At 52.4% G+C, this 6,064-nt stretch overlaps 1 pseudogene; it reads right to left on the bottom strand.

Moving 5' to 3' along the window:
• Positions 1-2,155: 2,155 nt before the first annotated feature.
• On the bottom strand, positions 2,156-4,897 carry LOC136489385 (disease resistance protein Pik-2-like; annotated as a pseudogene).
• Between the last annotated feature and the right edge of the window lie 1,167 nt (positions 4,898-6,064).

Raw genomic sequence — 6,064 nt, 5'->3', positions numbered from 1 at the left:
CCGAGAGCCTTATTTTGCCGAGAGCGCGGCCTACGGCAAAGGACCGTTTTGCCGACGGGCATTTTTTGCCGAGCGCGGCTCTCGGCAAAACGGCCCACTTCGCCGAGAGCTGTTGCTTGCCGAGATGCAGGCCCACGGCGATCCTGTCACTTGCCGACAGCCGATGTTTGCCGAGAGTCGCTCTCGGCAAACGTTTTATTTGCCGAGAGCCCGCGTTTTTGCGCTCGGCAAAAATATAGGATCTCGGCAAAGGACGTTTTCCCGGTAGTGCTGGCCGGGAATACGCTAAACGAACAAGGCCCTAGAGGTTTCATCTCATGCACAAGGTCATCATAAGAATCGGAGCAACATGCCCACCATGCTGTAATTGTACTGCGTGTTGTAACCAATATTCGGCTATCAAGATTATTCCTAGGGAATGCGGGTTCGATTTTCCACCAGTCTGATGCTTCCCATAAATCATCGACAATGGGAAATATATTTGCAGATTAAAGATATATAATCATGTCAAAGCTAGTAATTAAGTTGGTTGGTCGTTATTGGTACCTCTTATCTCGCAAGCACTCTGAAACGAGGCGGACTAGGACCTCCATTGTCTTGGCTTCTGACGACGGGTCTGATGACAATGCTGTTGCTGCTGCAGGTTCTGAGACTTGGGAGAGGATATCTTGAAGAAGAAGAATGTTCCTATCAGCCCCACCTGATGCTTGAGCCATAACGTTGCATTAGAAATAGTAGTGTCCTCCACTAGTTTCATGATGCCTGATTCGATTGCAGAGATCCACAGCAAGAGTTGTCTTGCCTATCCCCATAGGACCAACGATAGACATGACTCTCAGCTGGCTCCTGTCCATCGTCCCCTGCTGTGGCTGCGAGAGCCACCTGAGGATCTTCTTTGCCGGGCGATCGATGCCGACAAGCGGAAGTCACCCTGTACATGGTCCGGTTTAACCGGTTCTTGGTTAAAACCCAGCCCAACCCGTGAAAGATTCTATCCAGCGGTTAGGAACCATCGGGTTTCGTGGTTTCCGCGGTTAAACTCATTCCGATCTATCAATTCGAGCAGTACTCGCAAACGACGGCACCAGATGCCCAGCCAGCGCCACGGGCAGCCAGCCAGAGGCGGACAGGGGAGGGACACGCACCTGACATCGGCATGCAGGAGGCGTCCCGTACCAATCGCCGGGCGGGTCACCCGCGGCGGCAGCCGCCATTGCGGCCGCGGCCGCCTTCCGGCGGCGCTTGGACCCGCGCAGCCGCGGCATGGCGCGGGCGGTGAAGGAATCAGAAGGAGGGGCCCGGAGGCGCACGGGTACAAGACGAATCAGGAAGCCGGGGCGACGGCCATGGCCATGGACGGCGAGCGCACGGCCGCGGTGGCGTGGGGGGCTCGGATTCAATATTTGAAATTTGTCTGATTCGTGTCGCGCGTGCAGTTCATAGAGAGGTTCGATGACTCGCTCGGCCTCGGCCAGGGCTCCCCGCGGCTGTACCGCTGTATGCGACGGTCGACCTCGGTCATCACGGGCGAGGCGGCGACCCCGTGAACCCGCGCTGGTACGAGGCGTTCCACATGTAGTGCGCCCACTTCGCCTCTGACGTTGCCTTCTCTGTCATGGGCTCATGGCTGCGTTGCCATCGGCACCACGCTCATCAGCCGCGACTACCTTCCCGTCCGGGACCTCGCCCATGCGTGGCCTCTACAAACGGTTTTATCACGGGCTGGTTCCTGGGTTGGACCGGTTACAAACCGAACCATGTACAGGGTTAAGTGGAAGGGCACCGGCCTCGGCCTTTGCCAGGTGGGGTGTAAGCACAAGGTAAGATCTTGTGAGAAGACCATGCATGTTCCTGGAGGTATGCTCTGTCTGGTCGTGCAAATGATGTACGATGTCACTATAACGATGCTCTACTAAAGTTACACGGCGGAACAACTGTGCGGCTCTTCGCAGCAGTGTATGACGTGAGGGATGAATAAATCTACGCAAGGTGTGGTTGGTCGTGTAGAGAAAGCTGACATAGAGTCCCAGCACCCTCGTGGAGCACTCGTCGATGAAATGCTGCAGGTGAGGACGGTTAACTCGGTCTCCACGGAGGTTCGAATTCAATGTCGTCAAGAACGCCGCAAGGAAGCTTATCTCCGTCTCCACGAAGATCAAGCAGTGCCGTCTAGCGTCGCAACGCCATGTGGGCCAGCAGGCCCCAGCAGTTGAGATATCCTCGCACGAAGGGCCTGCGCCACTCTTAATAGCTCCTTGATCTTGGCCTCCACCTCAGAAGCTGAATGCTGCTTCGCAGAATCAGGATGCGCCATGACATCCCTTTCCTCTTCATGCTGCTGCTGCGGATCGGGATCGGGAGCAGCAGGCACGATCTCTGCCTCCTTGCCCTGCTCCTCCTCCTCGGAAGCTTATTTGGTATTTGCTGTAAACAATGAACTTTTTCAGGTTGCTGAGGTTCTCCAAGGCTTTAAGGGCCAAGCCAGTACAGATATGAACTCCTCATAGTGTTTGGAGAGCCTTCATTTTTGTGATTCGTTCAGCCAACTTCAATGCAATTCTCTTCTTCTTGTCGCCAGCTAGCAGGTGTACCATTCTCTGAAGCCTCTCAACTAATGCCGGCAATTTTTTTACTTCCGTCTCCCTTATATCAAGTACCTCCAAATATTCCATTTTGCTTATCTTCTTTGGGATCATCTCAATATCCGTCCGGCGCAAGCTTAAGTACTTCAACTGATGCATTTTGCATATCTTCTTGAGGTGATGGAAGGACAAGTCCTTGCAGCCTTCAAGATCCAACACCTGCAGTATCTGAAATTTGAGCCAAGTAGAATGAAGTGTCCTAAAGCTCCCCAAAGCTGTTAAGGAACGGACATGCGACAATTTCATCCTCTCAACTGTTTCCTTCTCTTTCCGGTCACTCTTGTGGACTGACAGTCACCTCACCTTGTAGGTCGGAAATGGTGTCTGCCAGTGGCCACCGACAATGGTGATGAAATTCTCGTCACTGGACTTGGTGACGATGTCATGAATCTGGCAGCTCTTCACTTTGCCATTGCTACTGTTGTTGACTGCACAGACCAGGTTCCTGCTAATGAGTTCATTGAAGCAGTCCGCAGCAACTTCCTCAACGTTCTTCCCATGCTTCTCAGCAATGAACCCTTCAGCTATCCACCTTCTGATGAGGCTTTTTCTACTGATCATGAAACATGCTCAAGTACAGCAGGCAGGTCTTGAGATCAGCCGGCAAATGGTGGTAGCAGTGATTTAGTATGTGAGTCACTCCATCTGTGGTGAGGTTATTCACCAACACCTGACTTAAATCCTTGTCCACATCAACCAAATGTGAATGGACTTCCTGGTCTGTGTTTGATTTTAGTTTACTAGCCACAAGCCCTGCTACTACAATTATTGCCAAAGGAAGACCTCCACATATTTTCATGATAATCCCACCATCAATGGGCATAGAATGACAAATCCCATACCCAATACTGGAGATAGCTTGATAGAACAATTTGCATGAGTCCTCTTCGAGGAGTGCCTGGTGCTCATGGACATAGCCTTGTGGACGGCGGCAGGCTTCGACTACGGATTTGAACCTTGTCGTCACCACTATTCTGCCCTTCCCGTTACTGGGAAAAGAGTCGCGTATATTTTCCCATGCTGATACAGACCAAATGTCATCCATCAAGATAAGGTACCTATTTCAAGCATTATAAAGAAATGATAGTTTTACAAGAGCAATTTTCCTCCAAAACACATTGCAAGACTAATTGATGATTAGTACTGCACAAGTGCACAATAATTAACTACTATGACCAAATGCCTTGTATCATGATATGCTACCTATTTCACGCAATGTTTGAAAGCAATATTACAAGATCAAAATCTATCAATCTATATCTATAAAACAAATGACAACAGTATGATGATAGAATCGAGCCTACTTAAACTATGGTGCCATAGGAATTAGGAAATCCAAATGGTTTCTGGGATAAAGAAAAAAAACAAATTGAGCCCAAATTATAGTGCAGTACCTCTGTTGTAGTAACTGGTTGGCGAGTTTGTCTTTGAGCTTGTCCAGTCCCCATTCTTCAATCCCGTCGAAGTCAGTCTTGGATGCACCAGATTGCTGCTCATTCAGCTGCCTGATTATGCTTCTCAAGACAGTCAGCAGATGGAACTTCTGTGATGCAAGCACGGATGCTTTTAGAGCGAATTTGTCTCCACACTCACGGTACAGCGCCACGGCAAGCGTGGTCTTGCCAAGGCCACCAAACCCAACAATAGCGAGGAATTTCAGTTGAGGTTCAGCAGTATCCTGTGCACCATCGTTAAACCACGGCTTGAGCTTCTCCATGGCGTCCTCTATTCCCACAGGAGCCTTGTTGCCGATGAGCTGGGGAGGTGGCGCTCGGTGGTCTGGGGGAAGTGTTCACTCCAGCGGGACCTTCAACTTTTGTCAGGTTTTCCACCCCGTACCTGGTCCGCCGCTCGCTGACTTGCTGTGCCCGGAGCTTGAGGTTGCCGATCTCGGTGGCTATGCAGTGGCGCGCGTGCAGCATGGTGAGCAGGTACCACTTCTTCCGGAGATACGTCATTGTTCCGCTCCCGCGGGGTTCGCCGCTGAGCCGATGGTCCACGTCGTCGACACAGTCCTCGATGTCGTACGACACCTCTGGGACCTGCTTCATCCAGTCCAGACGCTGCTCGTCGTGGTCACCTGGGGCCCGCTTGAGCCTGTTGAGGAAGGCCTGCATGCTGGCCAGCTCGTCGGTGATGTACTGGATGTCATCACGGACGCTACGGATCAGCGTGTACTCCTGCGCGAGGAGGCTCCCGAGCTTGTTCACCAGGGATCTTACAGTGTCGTTGGAGGCGCCGACCACGAGATCCATCGTCACCCCGCTCTAGCGCCGCCTGTTGGTCGGTGGTGAATGGAGACAAGATGCTATTGCTGTGGTTCCGTAGGTGTACTAAGCTTTTTGCTCTTTGGATGCAACTAACTAGAATGGTAAAGCCGCGGCGAAGGACACCCTGGATGCGTACGTTGTGCACTTTTGATAGTATGTTTTTGCTTTGAGAGAAGGTCGGAGTGTGCTTTCTAGGGGAAAACGGATTTAGTGATGGAAGCCAGAAAGCAGTAGTATAAAGTGTGTTTGGTTTCCTGGCTAACTTCTAGCCTGGTTAGAATCCAGTGTGGGCAGCCTTGGCCATTTGGTTTGCTCTCAACAAGCCAACTCTTGGTTGTTTGGTTGTCTGTATTGTCTTAGCCTGGCTAGCCCCAGGGTGTGTTTGGTTGCCTGATTTGTTTTGATACAGTCACCTCTTCTTCGAATCGGTAAGGTTACCCCCTTCGAGGCATTTCGTCGAACAAGTGGTGGACATCCTCAGCGAAGATGGCACACGGCAGTAGCAAGGCGAGCATGGCACACGACAACAGCAAGGCGAGCAGCCGGGCTAGCACGACGAGCATGGCACACCGCCGCTTCTTCCAGGAGGTGGGAGTACGTTGAAGGGAGGAGAAGGACCGAGAAGCTCTGGCCCCTCGCCATGACCGGCGACGCAGCACCTCACAACTGGGCCCTGGTGGTCCGAGACGTAGTGGGCGCAGCATGAGCAGATGGGATCTGGTTGTGCCGCTTCTTCCAGGAGGTGGGTGCTCATGCCGGTGCCGGCCGCTCCCCATCACACCGGCCTCCCGATGCCCGGTGCATGCCTTCCGGAAGGAGGATGAGCTCCTGGCTGTTACCAGCGACCGCGACCACGAGTGCTCTGCTTGGAGCCTTGACGGGAGGAGGAGCAGGGGAGGAGGACAACGAGCGCACGGAGGAGGAGCGGCGGCGCACGAGCGGAGAGGTCGACAAGCGCATCACTGCATGGGAGGTGATGCAAACCGAGACAAAGGCTTGGCCAAACCTGGCTCCACAAAAACAACCTCCACCCGTGTTCTTTCCTGGCACGGAAACCAAAACAACACTTATTATTTTAGGACAGAGGGAGTATGCTTCATTGTCGGGTCATAAGTCTAGAATCCATACAATGATGGAAATCTTATTGACCTG

Source organism: Miscanthus floridulus, chromosome 10 (assembly GCF_019320115.1).
Source record: "Miscanthus floridulus cultivar M001 chromosome 10, ASM1932011v1, whole genome shotgun sequence".
In the NCBI taxonomy this organism is placed as follows: Eukaryota; Viridiplantae; Streptophyta; class Magnoliopsida; order Poales; family Poaceae; genus Miscanthus; species Miscanthus floridulus.
This window is presented reverse-complemented; position numbering and strand designations above follow the sequence as displayed.